Genomic DNA, 24,025 nt, shown 5'->3' with positions numbered 1-24,025 from the left:
ATCCATTATCTCCTCTTTCCAATCCACCCTCCATACAGATGCCAACTAGACATTCCAAAAGCACAGTGATGATCAAGTCATTTTCTTATTTGAGAAACTTTGGGAACTCCATTGTGATTCTAGAATAAGATGCCAATTTCTGTCTGGCTCTAGTCTTCTTTTCCAGGCTAAGCGTAGTTTCTTCTCCTTTATGAGAGCTCTAGTTTAGCAAAACTGACCTCCTTGCTGTTCCCCATTTACAACACTTCATCCTCCATCTCTAATTTTGCACAAGTTGTACTCTTTTCTCTCAAATGCCATATTTAACTTTAGGTCTTTTCTCATCTTCCAGTTGCTAGTGTCCTCCCCATCCCCAAATTATCTATGTTTACTTTGCACAAATTCCTTTTCCCCCCCATAGATGTTAACATCCTCAATAGAGTATAACCCTCTTAAAGACAGTAACTGGTTCTCTTAGAATTTTGCCACATGATCTGGAACTATTCTTAGTACACAGGCCTTCTTACCCAGATCCTTCTGTCATGCCAGTCCCCTTCTACTGTGAATTCCTTCATTTTAGGGATAGGCTCAGGCTGGCCACATTCCATTCTTCTCCTGGCTGTAATTTAATGATTTAAAGGATTTTAAAATAAGGATCTATGGGATTTAAGGATTTTGCTCCCCCCAAACTGGTACCCAAATTCCATCTTTTCATTTCTCTTTGATGTGCTTTGTTCTTCCATAAAAACATCAACTTCTTATGGTCAGGGACTGACTTTCTTTTTTGCTTATAGTATATCTCCAAGAGCTTAGCATAGTGCCCAGCCCATGATTAACACAATAAATTCTTATTTCCTGCCTGCCTTGTTTTCTCTTTTTATCTCTAATGTCTACTATAGTACTATGCACATAAATGGCAATTAATAAATATTTGCTAAATGAAAGAACAGAAAAGATAAAAAGATTTGATCCCACCCTTCAAAGAGCTTGCAATCAAGTAGGAACATCAGTAAGTCTGAAAGTTGAACTGACAATTTAATCCACCATCGGAGTTGAATCCTCTGTAAGGGGCCCAACTGGCAAATTTGTTAACTAAGGCAGACTTTTGCCAGTCCTGTTCATCCCTCTCTATTTCTATTGCCACTCCTTAGCTTGGCACCTGTCTTGTGCATTAGAGGACAAATTTGTCTTTTTATGCCCTTCTTGGAGACCTTCAGTTATATTTCTAGGCTAGCTTTGTTAATCCGGTGTCAAGTCTGCTGTCTCTAATTATTTTACTGTCATTATTTTCTTTAACAAAAGAGATAAAACCAATCATAACATCTTATTGTAAGCTTCCAAGAGTCATGTTTAAATTACTGCACTGATTTGAAAATCCCAGCAAGTAAATAAGAAATAATTATATTTTATCTTGGTAAATTCTGATGTTTTGCCAGATACCTATTAAGTTTCACAACACTTTGTAAAAAAAACAAGAAATCTAGAGGGAGAAAAAGATTTTGTCATAAAAATCCTCCAATTTGCTATGATTCTTTTCTCTTTTTTACAAAATTGTCCTACCTGTGGAGACCTTATTGATTCAAGAGAAGCGAAGAAGCTGCCAAGTTTCCTTATTGTATCTCTGTCCCTAGGTCTGTTATGAAATGGGAGTATATAAGTAAAATGCATTATAAACCTTAAAGTTCTGTATAAATGTTTGTTATTATATCATTGTTATTATTATTGTTATTATTATTATTCAGTGTTATTGATAGGCATGAAATCTTTGATGCAAAATAAGAATCTATGCAGAAATACTTCTTTTTTTTCTTTTTTTCTTTTTTTGGTTTTTGCAAGGCAAATGGAGTTAAGTGGCCTGCCCAAGGCCACACAGCTAGGTAATTATTAAGTGTCTGAGACCGGATTTGAACCCAGGTACTCCTGACTCCAAGGCTGGTACTTTTATCCACTATACCACCTAGCCACCCCAGAAATACCTTTCCTTAAGATTTTCCTGTAGTTAGATATGACTAAACAGGAGGATTTCAAATGGGGTCTTGTAGGGAGAGTAGGTGATTACTTTTATGATGTGTTATATATGAATATCATGGGCACGGAATAAGTGCTTAATAAATGTTGCTTGACTGATGGTAGACCAGATATGGTAAGCTATAGAATGTAAGTTCCTTGAGGATATTTGACCATTGGTTTTGTTATTGTTATTATTATTGTTATTTCCTGGCTCCTTACACAGTGCCTTAATGCATAGTTGACATATTTCTATTTATTGAACTGTGAGACAGCTAGATGGTACAGTGGAGGGAACACAGACCCTGGAGTCAGGAGGATGGGAGTTCAAATCCAGCCTCAGATACTTGCTGCTTCCTAGCTATGTGACCTTGGGTGAATCATTGTCTTGTATCCAGGGCTATCTCCACTCATCCTGATTCATATCTGACCAATGGACCCAGATGGCTCTGGGGGAGAAAGAGAAACTGATGACTCAGCACAGCACCCCTTCCCTCAAATCCATTTCATGTGCTTGTCATGGCATCACCCTGATATCATGAATGAAAGACAAATATCATCATCATATATTGAACTGAATTAAATTGAATCTGAAAGGAAATGTAAATATAATTCAATCCAAGTATCCTAATGCCTTCAGTTCCACCATTTGTAGCTGCATTAGATAATTTCTGAGATCCTTTTTTAAAGTAAAAATTTATGAACAATTTTTATTGAAGAGTTTAATCATCTTTGAACACAAAAGAAAACACTGATAAACAGGTACTCTGGGGTTTTCCTTTGGCTTATCACAAAAGCAAGATCCTTTTGATCTAGGTTTTCCTTTTCCTATTTGTATATAATTTTAAAATAATCCTATCCTAATAATTTATACAATATATTCTGTTTATGAGATTGTTAGCAATTAGAAGTAGCAATTATTTTTACCTACTATAGTACGAGTTTTCACTGAGGCTTTGATTTATAAGCCAGAATTATAAGTAAACATTTTACAGAATTTGTTTGTACATTATATGCATATACTGGACAGAATTAAACATACTATATCAGTTCCTGAAAATCTAGGCTACTTCCTTCCTCCCCAAAATTCTACTGAGATACTATGATATCTTCCACTAGCTGTTTAAGGGGGTGATGGGACTAGAGTGTATATGATAAACTCTGCTGGTATGGTAAAGGAGAAACTGGGCTACTTAATATTAATGAAATGTATATCTTTGAGTCAAGAGATTAAAAAAAGGATATTAGTAGAATGACTAAACATAAAAGTTCTGATTTTAAATATATCCATAACTTAAAATACAAAACAAAATAAAACTAACAGAGATTACAAATTTGAGGCTAATATCTGATTTTAAGAATTTCCAAGAGCAGTTACTAAAAGGGACTACCATGTCTCTATTCTGCAGCTTCCTCTGAGCTATATTATCCCAACAAAAATTGTAATTTTAAAATAAATTTAAACCCAGTCTTTCTATATTCAAACTTTTGCCTAGGATGTTACTAAGATCATGATTAGGAATGATCTTTAAGAGTTAATAACAACATACTGATACTGATAAATTCAAGGACATATAAATTAGTGTTATGAGATTAATGACCCAAATCTTTGAATGTTTAAGAGAAATTATAGCAAAGACTCCATATTCTTTGTTCTTCCTATCTCTGACTAGACTTAAGTCAAGGAGAAAAGATTCATCTTTTAATTTGTGCTCAGACCCTTCCTGACTCACAGTTCATATAAAGAACCTCATATTAAGAAACTTCATTTTGAGACTTGAAATATAGGTTTGGAAAATTTCCTTAGCTTCTTCTAGGTTCGAAGTCCACGGCTTTGTAGAGGAGTGAGGACCATTGGAGAAAGATAAATTGGCCTTGCATATGGGATCTGATAATGCAATCTTATTTCAATTCTTGTTGTGCATTCATCTATACATTATTTAATTAGTTATGAATCTGTAAGATTTTTGTTTTTCCTGGAACAATATTCTGACTTTTCTCTGATGGTATCCTCCATCTGCCTGAATGCTGCATGCCACATCCTTGTAAGTCTGAAAATCCTGTGGTAAAGATTGAGAACTTCTTATTGTAATGGTGTTGTCATCTTCCTATATATATATACACTAAAAGCACCGTCAACCTTTCACCTTCCTCCTCTTCTCCTCTGAGACCCTCTCTGACTTTATAGTTCTAGGAGTTTTAGTCTTAGGGCTCCTGTTCTAATTATTGTCTGCCAGACTCATGGCTCTACCCCTGAATTCCTTTTAAAAGAAATTCCTAGAGGCCTGGAATAGTCATATGGGGCAGCTAGGTGGCATGGCATAGTGGATTCAAGAGGACAGGAGTTGGAATCTGACCTCAGACACTTGCCACTTACTAGCTATATGACCTTGGGCAAGTCACTCAACCCTGATTGCCTCCCATCCAGGGCCACCTCCCCTCATTCTGATTCATATCTAACTACTGGACCCAGGTGGCTCTGGAGGAGAAAGTGAGGCTGGCGACTTAGTACAGCACCCCCTCACTCAAATTCAATTCATATGCTTGTCATGGCATCACCTTCCTGATGTTGTAGTCTTTTTCAAAAATGAAGGACAGATATTATTCTCCCTTATATGGACAGGTTTAAGAAAGACTTTCTCTATGAAAGAGGGAAAAAGCTACTACAAGAGAAAAGGGCAGGAAAAAGAAAGAGTGAAGAAAGGAGAGTTAGCCTAGGGCTAGCTATGCTTATATACCATGAAAATTAAATCCAGGCAGGAAACAGAGATGTTAACAAAGCAAGTAATTAAGTGGAACAGGTGCTCTCAATAAACTTGGTTGTCTAAACAATCTTCCAGTTAAAGAAGAACCTTGGCTCTAGGAAAGATTCTTGGCAAGAAAGCCACAAATCTCCTACTAGCTTTGGAAGCTCTGTTTCCTATTACTAAGATCATTCAGAATTCAGAGGAAAGTCCGTTATGGTTGGGTAGTGATGGGATGTGGCTTCAAGGGAGTTCAGTCTTGGCCAAGGAACCTAGACCTATAAGACTTTAGAACCTGAGGGAAGGCCAAACCCCAGGCAAAATTAGAAAGTAGTTGAAATTTATTTTTCAGGTCTCTACCTCCTAATCCTTTCCTCACCCTTTCTCTAAACTGGAAGTGTCTACTAACCTGGGGGGGTGGTACAGCCAGCTCAACTTGCTTTGGAAAGAGCAATTGTTAAATTTTCAGTGTGAGCGTTTATACTTTGGAAATTGGCAAGTATTATACATCAAGGCTTGATTTATTGTTTTGTTGATTGTTCACACTTAAAAAAAAGTGCTGAAAAAAGTTAATAATGCAGATTAAGCTTTTCAAAGTTCTTCAGAGAGACAGTTGTTAGCTATGCCTTTCAAAAACTATAACTCTCCTGAAAGGATATGGTTAACTCATTCATACAGATGTATAAATGACTAAAAAGCTTAATTCTCATCCTTCCATGGAGAATGTGTCCTTTAAGGAAGACAGAAGGCTTAAAGAAATTAACTTCTAATTATAGAATTCTAGATTTCATTGGAGCAATAGATAATGAGAAATCAAAGATGACTCTTAGTTGCAAACCTAGGGGACTAGAAGTATAGTGGTTCTTTAGCAGTATTAGGAAACTTAGGAAGAGAGCTTGAAGGGGGAAAATAATGAGTTCATTTTTGGATCTATTGTGTTTGAGATGACTATAGGACATTTAGTTCAATAGATAGATGGAGATTGATACTGGAGATTATGAGAGAGGTTAGGGCTGGACAAGTAGGTTTTTTTAATCATCAGTTACAGATGATAATTAAATCCAAGATGCTGAAGAGATCAAATAGAGAAAAAGTATCAAGATAGAGAAAAGCAGACCCAGGACAGATCCCTAAAGGACATGCACAGTTAGATGGCATAACATAGAGCATGAATGTGCAATGTAGCCCTTATTACCAATGAGTATAATAATAAAATGTAGTGATGCAATAAAGTATAATAAATATAAAATAATAAAATGTAATAAAATAAAATAATGAACATAATAATAAGATATTTACTTTTTAAACAAAAAATAAGAACATACCATTTTTAATGTGACCAGCCCATTTTTTTGATACTAGTGTTCTCTATAACTGATTTGATGGAGGTTGTAGTGATGTGAAAAATATTTTCAAGATACTCTCCTGAAATTTTTGCAGTTTCTACCATTTATATTGCTTTGTTCAGACAGTGTTTTAAAGTGGATTAACCATTTTTAATCTGAGATTCAGATTTAATCTGAAATTTCAGTTTCATTTCAAATGCCATCACTTTGAAACATTTATTGGTTGATTTTCACCTTCTGTTCATTTAAATGGGCACAGATATCCACTAAAAATGCTATTTCAGCCAACCAATTCTCATTTTCAAATTCATATGTAGGTTTTCCTTTTAAAACTCTGGTGTAGGGGTGGCTAGGTGGTGCAGTGAACAGAGCACCAGCCTTGGAGTCAGGAGTACCTAGCTGTGTGGCCTTGGGCAAGCCATTTAACCCCACTGCCTTGAAAAATCTAAAACAAAACAAAACAAAACAAAACATAAAAAACCCCTCTGGTGTTATGTGAGTCTACACAATATCAGTTACATGAAAAAGGCAAGCTATGTTAATGGTTAAACTGGTCTGCAGTATTGTAACATTGGCACATATACTCACTGTTCCTTCATTTTCCAGTTACATGTTCCTGGTAGCATGTTGGACACACCTGACCTCGAGGAAAATCCAGCAAAGAAACTGAGAAGATGAGTTAGATAAGAAGTTTCTGGTTGGTGGGCTTGATGGACAGGACACTTAACATTCTAGACCAATTTTTGGATGGCATTCTCCAATATGCAAAAGGTAGATGTAAAGATGGACAATATCTTTGATTTATTTGGGGGACTGGGAATCAATAGGAAATTTTAATCACTGAGTGTGCCAGTAAGAGATTCTACACATTAATGGCAATATTATGAGATAGATCAACTATGATGGATACAGCTCCTCTCAGATCAGTAATCAAAGACAATCCTGAGAAACCTATTATGGAAAATGACATCCACATCCAGAAAAAACAAAACTATGGAGTCTGAATGTAGAGCAAAGCATATTATATTCTCTTTAAAATTGCTTTGTATTTTCTCTCTTTCTCATGTTTTCCCCCTCTTAGTTCTAATTCCTCTTTTACAACATGACTAAACTATACCAGACTGTTTGTTGCCCAAGGGTGGAAATGTGGAGAGGTGGGGAGGGAAAGGGAAAGAGAAGGTGGTAGAAAAATGTGGAATTCATAAACTTGCAAATGGATGGATGTTGAAAACTACCTTTGAATGTAATTTGAAAGTTAAATAAAATTAAAAAAGAAGTGAATTTTTTTTTAAAATTGTATTTATTTAAGGCAATTGGGTAAAGTGGCATGCCCAAGTTCACACAGCTAGGTAATTGTTAAGTATCTGAGACTGGATTTAAATTCAGGTCCTCCTGACTCCAGGACTGGTGTTCTATCCACTGTGTTACTTAGCTGCTCCAAGAAGTAAGATTCTAAAAAAACAAACAAAAGGAGAAGCAGCTAAGTGACATGGTGAAAAAAGCACTGAACTGGGAGTCAGGAGAACCTGAGTTCAAATGCAACCTCAGACACATGTGTGATCCTGGGAAAGTCACAATCCCAAATGCCTCACAAATATATACATATATATATATATATATATATATATATATATATATATATATATATACACACACACACACACACACACACATACATACATATATATTGTATGTATATACATATATATAAAATATCACATGTTATTTCATATATGCATGTCATGGAAACCTAGTAAGAATGGGCTATCAAAGTGAAGAAAGTCAATGATGCTGTCAAAAGCCGCATGGAGTTCAAGAAGGATGAAGACTGAGAAGAGGCTGTTAGATTTGGTGATCAAATATAAGAAATAATGAAGAGTAAAATTGAGCAGAACCAAAAAAATGTTGTATACAGTAACAGCAATATTGTTTTAAGAACAACTTTGAGCGATTGAGCCACTTTGACTATTATAAATACTTACATTAACTACAAAGGACCTATGAAGATTCTCTCTGCATCCAAGAGAAAAAAAAAATCTAATAAATAAAAGTATGCATAGAATGACTTTACATACTTATACATATTTGTGTCTAATGGCAGCTACCTGGGTGAGGTGAAGGAAGAAAAAAAGGAAAAGAAAATTACGTAATTAGTTTATTATATATTTAAAAGGAATATCAAGTTGTGCATAATAGATTTGCAGTTTCACCCATGATCATCTTTTCTTTCCTCCTCTCTGTTTATTTTATTTCTTAAATTTAGAACAAAATAAAACTTTCAAAAATTGGGGATTAAGAGAACATTGCTAATTTTGAAAAGAGAAGTTTCCTTTGAATTACTATGCTGACAGCCATATGGGAATGATGTAAAGAATAGGAAACTGCCTTCTGTGGGGGTGGGGGGAGGGAAGCAAGATTAGGGGGAAAATTGTAAAATTTAAAATAAACAAAACCTTTCTAAAATTAAAAAAAAAGAGAGAGAAAGTTATGCTACAAAAGGGACAAGATGATCTCCAGGGAAGACAGTTGGATTAAGTAAGGGTTTTTTGTTATTGATTTGTTTTGTTTTGAGAATGAGGAAGACATGAACATGTTTGTAAGCAGCTGGGAAATAATCAGTAGATAGAATAAGATTAAAGCATAGTAAGAATATTAAGATAATATGGACTATATAGCTAGATATATGTAACTAGATGCTTGACTTTAGTTCCATATACCCTCCTGTAGGTTAGGTCATTTACACCAGGTGTTAACAAGTTGCTACCCACTATAGAGGGGCATTTAAAGAAGGGTCTGTGCTTGGCTGACTCTCTTGACTAGGGAATGGTCTGCTTGGTCTACTACTATGTATTCTTCTCTACATGGCTAAATCTTTTAAAGAATCCTTAACCCTATATAAGATGCTTAACTGAATAGTTTTCTCTATTAATTGTCAATTATTTGTTTGCTCTAATGTTTAATAATTTTTTTCTTTTTTATCCATGTACTTCTGGGTCATATGATTCTGTGAATTCCTCACTAAACAAATCCTAACTCCAAGCTAGAGACCCAGCCACAGAAATTTCTCTCGAAATTCAGAACTTTCCCCACAGTTCCATGGTGCTTATCACAGGTAAAGTAAAACACTAACTGGTTAGCAAAAATGACTCTCTTAAGCAAGACAATTAGCAATGATGCCTTGCTCCCAAAGAGCAAGAGACTATCCAAGCAGGATTCAAAAAGAAGTGAAGTCTCTGGGAATTTAGCCATAACAAGAATTAGCATTAGATGAAGGGAGGCAAAAAACTCATTTCTATCTTTGTCTCTATAATTTGAAAAATTAATCTGGAAAAGTGAAGAATTCTGAGTGCCCTGGTGTTAGAATGAAGAAAATTTGACTTGACTCCTTACTCAAACACTTAGTATCTGAGCAAGAACTTAGTAGATCAGTGCAAGTCACAACCAATGTGACCTCAGTCATATCCTAAAATGAGGGCCTCTAAGGACCGTTCCAGCTCTAAAAGTATAATTCTTTTATTTCTACAAGGAAACAATGTTTCCTTCTGCTGAAGAGCCAACCATCCATAAAGGTTCACTTTATATAAAATGGATAAATATGATATCTGATTTCAGGTGGACAGGAAAGTCTGGCTTCCTCAAAGTCTCCATCCTTGTCTCTCTCTCTTTGTTTCTCTGTCTCTGTCTCTGTCTCTGTCTCTGTCTCTCTCTGTTGAAGAAGAAACATCTGTCTAGTTTTTTACTATTAAAAAAGTGTTATTTGTGCCTGTATGATGTTTTCTGAGGGCTCTCATGGGCCCAGTCAGATGTAAATTCCCTCCTGTTGTTAAATGTAACTTCAATGTTATTTGATGAGCAACCTTAGCTCATTCCTTTATCCCTCCTCCAACTTCCTGCCACTTAGTCTTCCAAAATGGTACTTGACCCCAGTCACATAGAGGGGATAGGTCCCCCTTTTTACCTGCTTTTCCCTGACTCTTCCCTACACCAAAAGTGGACAAGACTTTGGAAGTTTGGCCTACACTCCCCTTTGCTGTTTACTCACTCACTCCAGCATAGGCCTAGTCATTTTTTTAAGGCAGTTTTGTCTTCTTTCTTTCTTTTAGGCATTCTCATCTAGACCTTTGTTTTTCAGCCTGCCCTCAAGTAACTTATTATCTCTCCAGGAAAAACTTTAATCTGTGAACTTTGCAGGTTTATGACAAAAAAAAAAAACGCAGAAAACCCATAGCATTCTCACCTCTAGGGCAAGTCATGAGTTTTCACTTTCACCCTGATTTTTATGACATATCACTCATTTCATCATCATGATCATCATCATTATCATCATCATCTCTCCATATATATCTTTCTGTCTCTCTAGCTCTATCTTTCTCTCTGCTTACCAATGCTCAAAACTCTCTGGCAAGAGCTTCTTTCCCTTAGCTTAAGGCTTTGATCCCTGTTTAAATGCGAATACTCTTGGGAGAGAGAACACTTTAAACTGCTACTAGGGGTTATACTTTAGCATTGAATGAGTTTTAGATCCTTTCCTGAGAGGTTTTAGATGAGGAGGAGGGTGAAAATGCCCCATAGAGGGAGCAAAGGACATAGAACTGGGGTGGAGAGCTCTAGGAGCTTATATTCACCTCAAAGATTTGCTATATGTTCCTGTTGAGAAAAACAAACAAACATCCAAACAAGAGGAGGAAAAGTAGGTTATTTTTACCAGACTTTCCTGGACACATTTTACTAAAAAGTATGCAGGATAAAAAGGCAAGGATAAGCTGTGATCTGCCCCCATGGAAAGAATGCCTAGGTGGATGAGATCACAGATCTGTGATGAAGAATAGCAGGGTCTAAGTGAAAGATGCCCTTAAATATCTCTTTAGATTGGCTTAGATACCTGGCCTCTGGGTGATGCCCAAAGAGCCCCCAGATCCTGAGGGCAGAAAAGTAGTATTCAATCTGTTAGCCTCTTAGTTCAAGTGAATGATTTTCTTTTCAAAAGAGAGGGTGGGAACCTGTAGCCAGCACTCCAGGGGCCAAGAAAGAAGCTAGGAAGAGTCAGCCTGGATGGAGCCTCAGGGAAGCTCTGCTTATCAAAATCTGCTAGAGGTCTTTGAAGATATTACTGCAGCACTAGATAAGGGGAAAGGGATCTCTAGTGAGCTTCAGATCTTCAACAAGTATCTGGTGAAATTCCCCAGAAGAGATAAACCCAAGGTTGAAACAGAAAGGAAGAAAAGGTGCTGGGGGAGAAAACAGGAAGCAGTGTTAGACAACAGTAACAATCTTTAGGCCCTGGAGTCTGAAAGAACTCCCGAGTGCTTTTCAGTGATTAGCAAAGAAAGACAAAACGGAAGGGGCTAGAGGCAAAGGAGTTGGGAGGAGACTGAGGAGCTGGGAGGGAACCTGCTTTGCTCCCTTGCCGAAAACACAAACCAATTTTTGTAGTGTAGCTCTCGGTCTTTGCAAAATCCACAAGTCAAAATAGATGCAAAGCGGGAGGTTCCCTGCAGGGGAGGTACCAGAACAAGAGTCACATAGGAACACAACACTACCTTCCTAGAAGCTGCCTCCTCCAGGAAGAGCAGATCTGCATCCCAGTCTGTTTACATAACCTCAGCTCAAATCATTCATTTTCTTGTCTTTCTCTTGTAAAAACTGTACAAATAGCTAGTACTTAGATGGTACCTTCATGTTTGCAAAGTGCTTTTACATACATATCCTCATTTCATCCTCACAACCACCCCTACCTCATTTCCCCCCCCCCCCCCGAATGTATTTGTTCTTTTAAATATAAATTCCTCAAAGACAGATACCACAGATGGTTGAGAGCTAAAAGGGACCTTTGGAAATTATCTGACTCAAGTGTTCTTTGAAACCTTTTCTATCACAGACCCCTTTTGGCCACACAGCTAGGTCATTATTAAGTGTCTGAGACCAGATTTGAACCCAGGTACTCCTGACTCCAGGGCCAGTGCTTTATCCACTGCACCATCTAGCCGCACTAGAGTAATGTTTTTAAAGTCACAAAATAAAGTATTATGATTACAAAGTAAACCAATTATGATGTAATTCATAAAATTCCTGAAATCTAGTCACCTATACTTTGGGGGGCTATGGATTTGAAATCTTTGGTCTTGCCTAAAGCCTTTATTTTGTGAGTGAGGAAACTAAAGACACAAGGGCAGAGCCAGTAACTCAACAGTGAGGGGCAGAGTGAGGAAGCAGTTTCTTATCATGACTATTATTTAGTATGGACTACAAATACTTAGGATGAAGAGTACCTTTTTGATACTAATTAAAACTTCTAAATTAACTACTGACTTCAAAGCCCCTAATTCTAGAGGAGGTACATATCTCATTCGCTGACAAATTTTCCATCTGTCTAAACTCAAGAGGATATATTGACCTTCAGTGAGCCCCTATGGCTAAGGATTTGAAGACAATAAGAGAATAGCATGAGGTTCCAAATTTTAAACTTATTATCGTCCCCATAACTATCAGCCTGCTCTTAGGTGGGTGGGGAAAGTGGGCTGGGGTGTATAGGCAGTGATGTGTGCCAGGGAGCTGGCAGAGATACTCCTAACACCTGCCAGGTGCTAATTTAGGATTCTGTGTGGACAACACATGGAGACCGGCTGCAGGCATGGGGAGATCCGGGCTGAACAGTGGCTTTGCTGACCCTGCTTCACATTCACATTTTGAACCAAGGTGCTCATTAGCCACAGTTCAGTTTGCATTCATCATATCACCAGAGAAGTCAGCAAAGAAAGCAGTCATCCCATTCTGTGACCTGGCTGAACCCCAGCAGGACAGGAGGAAGTGGTAGAAGTGGTGACTTAGGTCAGAATGTTGGCTAAAGTTTTCCCAACTCTGGTGGCTCCTCCAGCATGGGAGAATCTCCCAGGAGATCTGTGTTCCAACTCTGAAGCAGTATCCTCAAGGGCCCTGTGACTTTAGAATTGAGGAGTTCCATTAATTCACTGGGCATCAGAGGCTGGTTATCTAGGAATGGAATGATCAAAATGGGGAAACTTACAAGTTTCTTAGCTCCTCCTTTTCTATAAGCTTGGAAGAATTTTAAAGACTGTCCCAATGTGTCCCTTTTGTCCTTTCCCTTGCCATGACATAAATAGTACCAACAATGGAATTTAAATTCCAAGGCCTCTTCAGAAACCTTTTCATTCTTCGACTATCCATTGATTGTGCCATCAGTAATAATTTGATTTGGGGAAGGGGAAGAGAGGGGGAAAAAAACACAACAAACTCCAGCCACTCCTCCCATGCCCCTCCCCCCAGTGAAATAAAAGCCTCACCAAGTGCATACATCAAAGTCGAGGGGAATCTTTGTATTCTGCTAGCTATGCTTACAAGGTAAAGTGGCATGCAGATTTCTTATTTAATAAATTCCCACAGAAAATTAGTTTTTCACAGTGGGAAGAATTTCAAGGCTTGCTGAGATGAACGGGCAGGATCTAATCACTGTTCAGGCTTTGTACATACACCAGGGCTTGGAGATATTTGAATGATCCAATTACTCTGTTGAGGCACAATTGCCTTACCTGCATACTAATCAAGCGATAGGGGAACATTGAAACAAGCTGGGCTTTTCGGGAAGTCCTAGACACACATGGCTCCCTGGCTGACCTTCTGCCAATTACATTAATTTCAATTCTATTAGCTCATCTTTTGCCCGAAGGTGACATATGCCCAGATCTATAGGGAAAATATGCCTCTATCAACTTCCTACTATAAGGAATGCAGGACATCTGCTCAGTGACTTGAATGTGAGGCTGACAGCATAAAGGTTTTACTTCTAAGAGCCCAGACAACAAACCTCTAGGATTTATGTGCTAAAGGTGATGAATTGTTCCTGGATTCCAGGATGACTTCTAAACTCAGATTGGAAGCAGTAGGTTATGCTTAAGGGGCAAGCAGCTGGGACACGGTCCTTCAATCTGACTGCTTTGCAAACTTGCTGCAAACTACCTTGTCTTTGCATTTACTGAGTAAGGAGGAACATTACCCGGAGCATTGGGAAATGGGGAGTGGGAGGGTGGGGAAGGGAAGGAACTGGCACTGATTGGAATGGGGCATGGGTCACCCTGGGTTTGAATAATCATCTACTATTTGCTATCTGTATAACCTTGGGCAAGTCACTTAACTAAAATGGATTTTAATTTCCTCATTAGTAAAATGAGAGTAGTAGATGATCTTCTTTATGATACCTTTTAGCTTGAACACAACCTTCTATTTCAGTTTTTAGTCCATTGATCAAAATGGCAGAGACACTGGGAATGCCGGTCTAATCACAAGCATTGATTATGTGCTTGTTTTATGTTAGGCCATGTATGACAATGCTGAGGGAAAAAGAAAAGCATAAACAGTTACTCCTCTCAAAGAGCTCACAGTCTGATTATGAGATGCTATGTAAAAAACTCAGCAACACAATATATATTAGAGAGGAGATAGAAGGTAATTTTGGGGGCAGATGGATTGCAAAGTGAAAAGAGCACTGGCCCTGGATTCAGGCAGACCTGAGTTCAAATTTGACCTTAGACACTTGATACTAGTTGTATGACCTTAGGCAAGTCACTTAACTCCATTGCCTCACATATACATGCAAAAATGAAAGTAATTGTAGAAGGAAGACACTAGTAGGTAGGGGAACTGGGCAAGTTTCCTCCAGAAAAGGATGAAATTGAGGTGAATCTTGAAGAAACCTGAAGAAAACAGGAGGCAGGGGAAACCAAAATAAGATGCTAGGAAAGCCTGAAGAAACAGAGTAGGGTAATGTTTGTGTGAGCAACAGATGCAAGTTGGAAGTATAGGTGAATCATCATATAAGAAGAAAAGAAAGGTTGGAAGGAGGCAGGTTTTGCAGAGCTACAAATACCAAATTTATTTTTATTCCTGGAGAAATTAGGGACTGACCAGAACTCATCCCATTACTAAAACTATTAACCTTTGATATATGTAATGCCTACCATGCTCTAAGCATCATGCCCGATGTTGTATATGAAAGAGAAGTTTAAAATCTAGTCCTGCATTGGAAACTGATGTGATGCCCATCAAATTAAAGAATGACTGAACAAATTATGGCATGATATGATGATGGGTTATTCTACTATGAGAATACTTATAAGTATAATAAAAATTTGAGAATACAAGTAGGATGCTCTCAGAAGAACTGGGAAGACTTAGATGAGCTAAAGCAAAGTGAAATGTACTGTATACAAAGTGACAACAAAACTTTAGGATGATCAGTTTTATTCACAGCTTTTCTCATCAATATAATGACCCAAGACAACATCTGAAGATGAAGAAGACTATTCATCACTAGAGAAAAATCTGATGGTTTTCAGAATACAGATTGAAACATTCTTTTTATTTTACTTTTTTCTTTTTTTTTTTGGTTAGAGGGCAAATAAAACAAATTAAAAAACAATAAAACAAATAAATAAATCAAAGCTTAAAAAAAAACCTTAGAAAAGCCTGGTCCTTGCACTTCAAAACTTCAACCCTCCCAGACTCTATTAGTTATTTTGCCAAGAAGCAAGACTCTTTATGACTTCCTAGGAATCTCCACACAATATCCTTCAACCTCTTTATATGTTGTCTTCTCCTAATGGAATTTAAGCATCTTGAGGATTTTCTTCCTTGGTTGGTGGTTTATAACTCCAGTGTTTAACACACAATATATACTTAATCATACTTAACCTCTCTCTCTCTCTCTCTCTCTCTCTCTCTCTCTCTCTCTCTCTCTCTCTCACACACACACACACACACACACACACAAGAACATTTCTCAATAAGTCAATAAGTGACTTGGACCAGTCCACTCAGGGAAGTTTTCATAGAAGATAGAATCAATGTTTTAAACTGATTCTCAAAGAATGGTCAGGGTGGGAAGTATATCAAGTATACAGAACTGTAACAGGAAAATCATAATTTTGAGAAATTATCATTTTATTCTTTTACTAAGGATGACTGTTCATACTTTACCAGGTGTTCCCAGAATTTCTTGGTTCAACAAGTTCTGTAAAAAACCAAGGTGGAAAAAGAGCCTCATTTATATAATACCTCAATGTTGGCAAAGTCCTTTCACATACATCATGACATCCAAGTCTCAACAACCCTGTGAGTTGTTTCCATACGGGAATCATTTTCTCCTCCTTCAGCTGAGAAAAGGGAGGCTCAGAGTGGCTAAATAACTTTCCTGTGGTCACACAGCTTGGAAGTGTTATAACTGATAGATGAACTCAAGTCTTTATAACTTCCAAGTTCAATATGAAACACTGACTGCTACTCATTAGTCCAATACTCTTAGGAGAGTTTCTTGACCTTTCTGAGCCGAATGTCCTCATCTGTAAAACAGCATATGATAATAATCCCTGGCTCATCTACTTCACAGGTTTGTTGTGTGTGTGTGTGTGTGTGTGTGTGTGTGTGTGAGAGAGAGAGAGAGAGAGAGAGAGAGAGAGAAGAATGAAGTACTTTATAACTTTATAGCTGGATCAATTTTTGCTCCAATTTCAGATTGAAAGTGCTTCTTAAATTGTAAAATTATGTGCAGGCATAAAGATTTGTTATTATTAGAAGGTTGAATAAATGCCTCTGAAGTCAACTCCAAGTAAGCTTCTGAGGATTTAGAGGAATATCTTAAGATATGATTTCCAGGCACTGGTAACAACAATAACACTATCATCATCATCATCATCACCAGGCATTTGTCTATCACCTTAAGATTTTATAATTAACAAATATTATGTCATATGATCCTCATAATAATCCCAGGAAATGGATAAAGCTATTATCCCCATTTAACAAATTAGGTAAAACAGATTAAGTGATTTCCCCAAGTACACACAGCTAGTAAGTATTTGAAGCAGGATGCACTCAGGTCTTCCTGACTCCAAGTTCAAGACCATCCATTTTGACAGCTAGCTGCCATACTTTGTTCCTTCATCTATACCTTCTTACTTCCCTCATCCACTCATTAAAAAATGTGAAAAAAGCCTTAGGGGCATGATCCTACTTTATGATAGTGGTGTCACAATTGTATAGTCCTTGGGGCACATAAAATATTGATTTAAAAACCCAGAAATGAACATTATCTGTGTTTTATTGTATTTTTATTAATTTTGTTAAACATTTCCCAATTAAATTTCAATCTGATTCAGGCAGGACCCTGGGGAATTTTGTGGGATCCCTTTGACATCTTTATTATGGGATATTCCTAGCTCCTTCTAGGGTAGGATAGAGATCATGATACAAATCATGAACTTTCAGAGACTGTTGAATGTTCTCCAGGGTTCTGCAACAGGACTCCATGTCCCTCCAGTTTTAATGCTGATGCTGCTCTTTATATGGAGGGTGGAGAGTAGCCATTATCTTTCTTCCAAGATACAAAGAAATATCAGGTGGAAGTGAAGGGGGCTAGAGCAATGAAATTTATATGGAAAATCACATAGTCATAGAATGTTAGAGGTATAAAGGATTTGAAACAATTTTCTAAAATTGGAATTTGAACTTTTCCTCTCATTAACACACAACTGTGGCACTAAACTGGTTCCTAGTGATGTTCTAGAATGTGTGTAGCAGTGAGTCCCATGATATTATTCAGGGTTTTCTTATCAGCATTCATTATGAATGAGCCCACTTGTTTAAAGAAGTGTACTTAGTAATCAAGGTTCTGGTTTGCTGCTTTTGTGGATCATTTTGAATACACTATGAAAAAATGTATTTTAGCCTTGACTTGCCATCAGGGAAATACCCTGTGTTATAAAAGAGGAAAGGATAATGGATGAGTCTCAGCAAAGCAGAGATATCACAACTGGATAAGTACAGGAAAAGAGTTCTAGACTTGGATTCAAAAGACTGGGTTCAAATCCGAGTTCTACTAATTATTTTTCGGATGATCTTGGACAAAATATTATCTCTCTAGGTCTCAATTTCCTCATCTGTAAAATGAGTTCCATTTTAGCATTAAAATATATGATTCTATTATCCTAACAACATGCAGCAGCATTTTTTTTTTGAAGAAAGACACAGAAGACTACAGTATTTCAAACATCATTTAGTCTTGGGGTACTATGGGCAGAAACCTAGAAATTAGGACTAGGACTCCTAGGTTCTATTCCTAAATTTGACACCAACTTTTACTTTGACTGATTTAAGTATCAATTTTTCCTAATACTTGCAATGAGCTTTGAATTTTGAGATAATTCAATGCTGCTGTAAAAGGAATCATGTAGTGAGTTGGGTAGTATAGACATCCCACTTCTATATCACAAAAGTGATGTGTTTTTATTAACTGAATATTTCAGGAGGAAATAATTCAGTCTTTTGTTTTTACATTGTTCTGCTCATTATAGTTGTACAAATGTAGCCTATTACTTCCTTTTTATAAATAGAACCAGGGTCTTGGGATGATCTTGTGGCCACTAAGATATCTCTGGGACAATTTCCTGCCTCTGCAGTTGGTGCAGGCTTGTTTGATATTCTTTGCATTTCTCCTTCCTTCAAATCCTCTTCTTCAGATTCTAACAAGCAGTAACCTCCTAGAGAACCGTGTGTGAAAGTCTGGAGAGTAATGATTTGTTTCTGTCCTATTAGCCTCTTAAGAGGACAGGAACAGATCGCTAGGCTAGAGGGGTAGCTTGCCCAGAATATCTATGAGGAGGAGCTAGCTCAGCCAGAAAAAATGACAGAGCAAATAAATTGTTTCAGTCAGCCTAGGTCATCCACTTGGGTTCTTGTCATTCCCAGGTGGACTCTTTATGGGGGTGAAAATTCAGAAGAGTGAGTTACATTTCTGTTTTCTAACCTATAGTCATTGACACAAACTTCTTTTTAGGACTAGGGAATAATGCACTTATTTACACATACTACACAAATATACAAACCAATACATACACATGTACACATACACACAAACATACATACAAGGCTATTTTCCAGAATTAGATCTTATAAAGATGGATATAACAAAGAGAGCCTTTCCATGAACCTTGTTCTCTAAGATGGAACTGAGGTCTGGATGTGTTGTCACCCTTACTTTCACATAGACTTTTCCATTTTGAAAAGCCTCTCCCTTTTCTCAGCTGCTATTTGGTTGATTGGGGTATTTAAGTTATTAACTCATTTTCTATCTCTCTGCCTGACTATTTCTCTCTGTAGTGGGAGAGAGTGGGGTATCCAATAGAAATTGAGAGACCTTGAATAGTGAATGAATTCATGAATTCTCTGGGATTTAAAATTGCTCAAGATTTATTATAAAAGTATACAAAATGTGGAGATTAAAAACTTTCCTTCTCCTAGTTAAAAAAAAAACAGCAAATACTTTGAAGACAAGGCTAGGTGAGGTTGTTTTAGGAGACAGAGACAGAGAGAAAGAAGATAAAGAGAGAAATAAAGACAGTCATGGAGAGCTGACTGGGCCAGGGAGAAGTCTCCCTCTGAGTTATTTCTTAAAACAGTCTTAGGTAAAACTCATCAAAAATCCATCAATACATTGAAAAATTTCTTTTCATTTGCAATGTTTCATACTTATAAACTGTTAAATATTTTTTTAGGATTAATTAAAAAATTCCTTATAGTTTTTTGTTGTTGTTATTATGATTGGTCTTTTTATTTACATTATTGTAAATAATGCTTATACTGTTTTCCTGGCTCTGTTTATTTTGCAACAGTTCATGCTTTTTCCATGCTTCTCTGTCATTCATTATATTTGTCCTTTTTATAGCACAGAAATATTCCATTTCATTCATGTACCCTATATATCAATTTTTTAAAGTCATTTCCTAATAATAGGCATCTATTTTGTTTCCTTTATTTGTCTGACCTCTTCAGGGTATTTGCTTTTCTGCTACCTATTCATACTCTCTCTCCCTTCCCCCACCTTCCCTCTTCTCCCTTCCTTTTTACCTTCCTCTCTTAATTTTCTCCTTACTCTCCCTTCCTCAATGTACTCCTTTTACCTCCCAGAAATATAACTTTACTAATATAAGGAGAAAACTCATTTTGTCTTCTAAGAATAATTATCTTTTTTTTTGTATTTTATTTTTTCAAGTAATTAATTTTGTTCCTTTCCTCCCCACTACCCCAATTAAGCAATTAAAGACTAAATCCTTCTATATATCTATATCATACATATTCTAGGAAAATAAATTTCCATATTGATCATATTCAAAAATGTATGTGTCTTTCTGAATTTTAAATTCATCCTCTCTGAAGGTGAGGGGCGTGTTTCATCTTCATTCTTTTATACTTATGGTTTATCACGGTATTCATCAGAATTCAAAATTCTTTCAAGGTTGTTTTTGTCTTTAAAACTGTGATTTCATAAATTGTTCTAGCTCTGTTTTCTTTTCTATGCATCAGTTTATAAAGTTCTTCCTCTGAAATTGTACATTTCATCATTTCTTATAGTACAATGATATTCCATCATGTTGATCTACTACCCCAAAAGGGGAAAATACCCTATTTTCCAATTTTTTTCCCCAACTGCTAGAAGAAAAAGAACTGTTATAAATAGTTAGCAATATATATATAGATTCTTTTCCTCTTTGACTTCTTTGGTATAGGTTCAAAAGCGGTATAACTGAGTCAAAGAGTATAGACAGATTAGTAATATTCTGGTCCAAGACTCAAATTATTTTCCAGAATGACTGGATTAATTTGCATCTTCACCAATAGGACACATGTGTGCTTGTGTCCCCTCTAACATTTGTTATTTTCTTCTTTTGTCATCTTTGCCAGTTTGAAAGGTGTAAGGAAGAATTTCAAAGTTTCTTAATTTACATTTCTCTATTAATGATTTAGGACATTTTAACTCAATTGTTATTAACTTGAATTTCTTCCTTTGAAAAATATATTCATATCCTTTGACCATTTACCTATTGAGGAATGGTCCATAGTCATAAATTGAATCAGTTCCTTGAATGTTTTTGAAATGAAGCTTTAATCAGAAAAACTTGTTCATAAGAGTTTTTTCCAAGTTACCTGTTTTCCTTTTAGTTTTTATTTCATTAGATTTGTTTATGCAAAACAATTTAATTTTATATAACCCTAATTGTCTATTTTATCTTATCAAATTCTTTTTATCACTTCTCATGAGCTCTTTCTTAATCCATACCTCCAGAATAAAATTTCTTCCTTGGGTGATTTATTATACAACATTTAATATCTAAGTCATGTATTCATTTGGAGTTTATCAATAAAATCTTTTCATATTCTAAGTATGAAAGAAAATACATGGACTGATATATATGTGTGACAAAATATTCTCTATGTACATATATATCACATATATATAGTGGATATATACACATACACACACATATATACATATATATATATTCAGTCTATTATAGAGACATTGTTAGAATTAAGTGGACTGATGAATGAGAAAGTTTTTCAACAAATGAAGTACTGACTAAATGAAAAGGAATAATGTGCTTGAGCTGCAGTTTATAAAGAGCTCACTTTGAATTCAACCTCCCCTGCCATCCTCCTCCCCCACCATGGACACATAGGTGCCATTGGATCCAGGGTAAATCATTCAATCTCTCAGTGTCTAGTCAACTCTGGAAGAAGATAAATTGCAAAAGTTACACCACTGGAAGTTTCCACTCCTAGGATTGCCAATTACAATGAAACCACAGGTCCAGATTCTTAGCTCGTTATGATAAGTCATACCAACATAATTCTAATTATCCTTCTTGGTTCTTAGTGCCTTCTCTCTCAGTCACTTCCTACATATCCTGTATTTAGTTTGTACATATTTGTCTGCTTGTTGTCTTTCCTATTTGATTATGAGTTCCTTGAAGTCATGGACTGTTTTTTTCCTTCTTTATTTATCCCCAGTGCACAGTAGGCACTTTAAAATGTTTAACTGATTTACATTCAAGATTAAATTACAAAGATTAAAATCACACAGATTGTAATTATTTGAGGTCTAACTCTCTAGCACCCTCTACCCTGCCTCATACTACCAAGCAGTAGAATGCCCAAAGAATGAAGATAACCTAACCATGGAAAAGAAGAATTAAACATACAGGCCTGAGACATCTAAGGTTGAGTATATGAGTCATCTGTAACAGTATCATCAGCTGCTAAACCTTCCCTTGCCCAGATCCTTCTTCCTTAAGCACAGCCTAGGATCACTTAGAATCCTTTCTATTAATTGGTTCCACTAAGAGTTGAGATGGTAAATATACAAAAGGGGGAATGCCTTAAAATTCTCCATTTCCACAGATCTGTTGGTAACTTCTGAAAACTGAAGTTAACAGAATACCATCCTATTCCTACATTCAGTGAAAGCAACCTAGTGTTTTAGTTTTTATTGCAATACATCCATACTTTTCCTCTATTAACACCCTATTCTCTCTGTCTCTCTGTCTCTCTCTCTCTCTCTCTCTCTCCCCTCCCACTTCCCCAATCCTTTCAAACCTCCAGAAATACAGCTCTACTAATTTGAAATCAAACTCCCAATTTATCTTCTCATGGTAGTGATATTAGATCTGAGAAGATAACACCAATGAGTCATAAATTCAAGCAAGCCCTACTTAGATAGAAAGGCTGTGAATATGGAATCCAATGATTTCTGCCATCTGAGAATAATCTAACTAAATTCAGAAAGATTCACAATCAAGTTGTTAGGAGTGATGAATATTTGGGAGGGGGCACAGTAACTCTCAAAAATCACTCATGTCATACAAAGTCTTTCATTTTTTCTTGGTGAAAAGAGTAGTTATATAGGTGAGATCACAGATCCTTGATATATTTCAGTAAATACACTCTAAGCAATGCCCAGAGCAGGGCATGTCCATTTTCTAACTATTCTCAGATTCACCCATTCCTTACTAAGAGATACCTTACAGCCCAAGACTTCTCTTATAAAAAGTCTTTTTTCAAGAAATTCCTAGAGTACCATAGGGAATCAAACCAAGGGAATAAATGTTATAAAGACATTTAGAATGCGGACATCCAGTGACAAGGATCCAGGTAGACCAATGTGTGTTTCATTATAGGATTTTCACTACAAATGGATTGTTTGAGAATATTCCACCTCCTGCAGATCGAACATAGATTTCATAGACTTTCTACTCCAGAGCCAACTTCTAGTTAGGCTGAACTGATAGGGGAGAAACCTAGTAACATTCTGAAGCTTAAAGTCAGGTTCTGGGTGTACATAACAAAATTTGCACTTCAAAGATAACTCTCTGATTAGTTAGGACTGGAATGAACAATTCATAGATTCTTTTTAATAAGGCATTTTGAAAAAAAACTTTTTAAATAATTCATTTCTCAAAAGTTTGAAAAGTAGGTCATTACACAGTTCACAGTTCTTGAAAGTTCCTTTTCTTTTCTTCTTTTTCCCTCACTCTCTCATGTAAGGAAGTTTATTTTTTAAAAATTAATCCTAAATGATATTCAACCTGGCCAGCTATGGGAGCCAAGGGAAATTTAGAAAATGAAAGACTAAGAAAAAGTTCCCTAGCTGAGAGAGGATAAAGAACAAAGGGATACATAAGAGAGTTACTCAAGTGAACTGGTTGCTACACCAAGAAGTTCTAACTGGAGATGGACCATGATAATTCAGTGAGCAATCATCAAGCACTTATTAAGTTCCTGTTTTGTTCAGTCACTATACTCTTCTCAACTTGAGACCAAAAATAGATTCTGAGGACTAAAAAAAACTCAGATGAGTTTTTCTGTAATTAGTAGAGTATTTTTACCTAGTCTCTGCAAATAATAACAACAACAAATGTTTCTATAGTTCCTTAAGATATACAAAACGAGTTTACAGCAATTTATGGAGGTACACTTATTATTTCCATTTTTATAGATGGGGAAACTAAGTCAGAGAGACTAAACAAATAGTCACATAGATAGTAAGTGTTAGAAAGAGGACTCAAATCCAAGGCTTCTTATAATAAGGTTAGCACTCTTATTACT

The 24,025-nt window shown here is 36.4% G+C and overlaps 1 long non-coding RNA gene and 1 pseudogene across 2 annotated transcripts in view; both read right to left on the bottom strand.

Moving 5' to 3' along the window:
• Positions 1-434: 434 nt before the first annotated feature.
• LOC141495225 (uncharacterized) overlaps positions 435-24,025 on the bottom strand; it is a 115,608-nt gene continuing 92,017 nt past the window's right edge. For both annotated transcript variants that reach the window (XR_012470689.1, XR_012470690.1), the window contains exons 5-6: positions 1,540-1,612; positions 435-598 (exon numbers count right to left, since the gene is read on the bottom strand). This is a non-coding gene — a long non-coding RNA (uncharacterized LOC141495225). The remainder of the gene's footprint in view (positions 599-1,539; positions 1,613-24,025) is intronic.
• LOC141495038 (LYR motif-containing protein 1 pseudogene) lies at positions 3,752-4,090 on the bottom strand (annotated as a pseudogene).

This window comes from Macrotis lagotis, chromosome 8, assembly GCF_037893015.1.
Source record: "Macrotis lagotis isolate mMagLag1 chromosome 8, bilby.v1.9.chrom.fasta, whole genome shotgun sequence".
NCBI lineage: Eukaryota > Metazoa > Chordata > Mammalia > Peramelemorphia > Peramelidae > Macrotis > Macrotis lagotis.
This window is presented reverse-complemented; position numbering and strand designations above follow the sequence as displayed.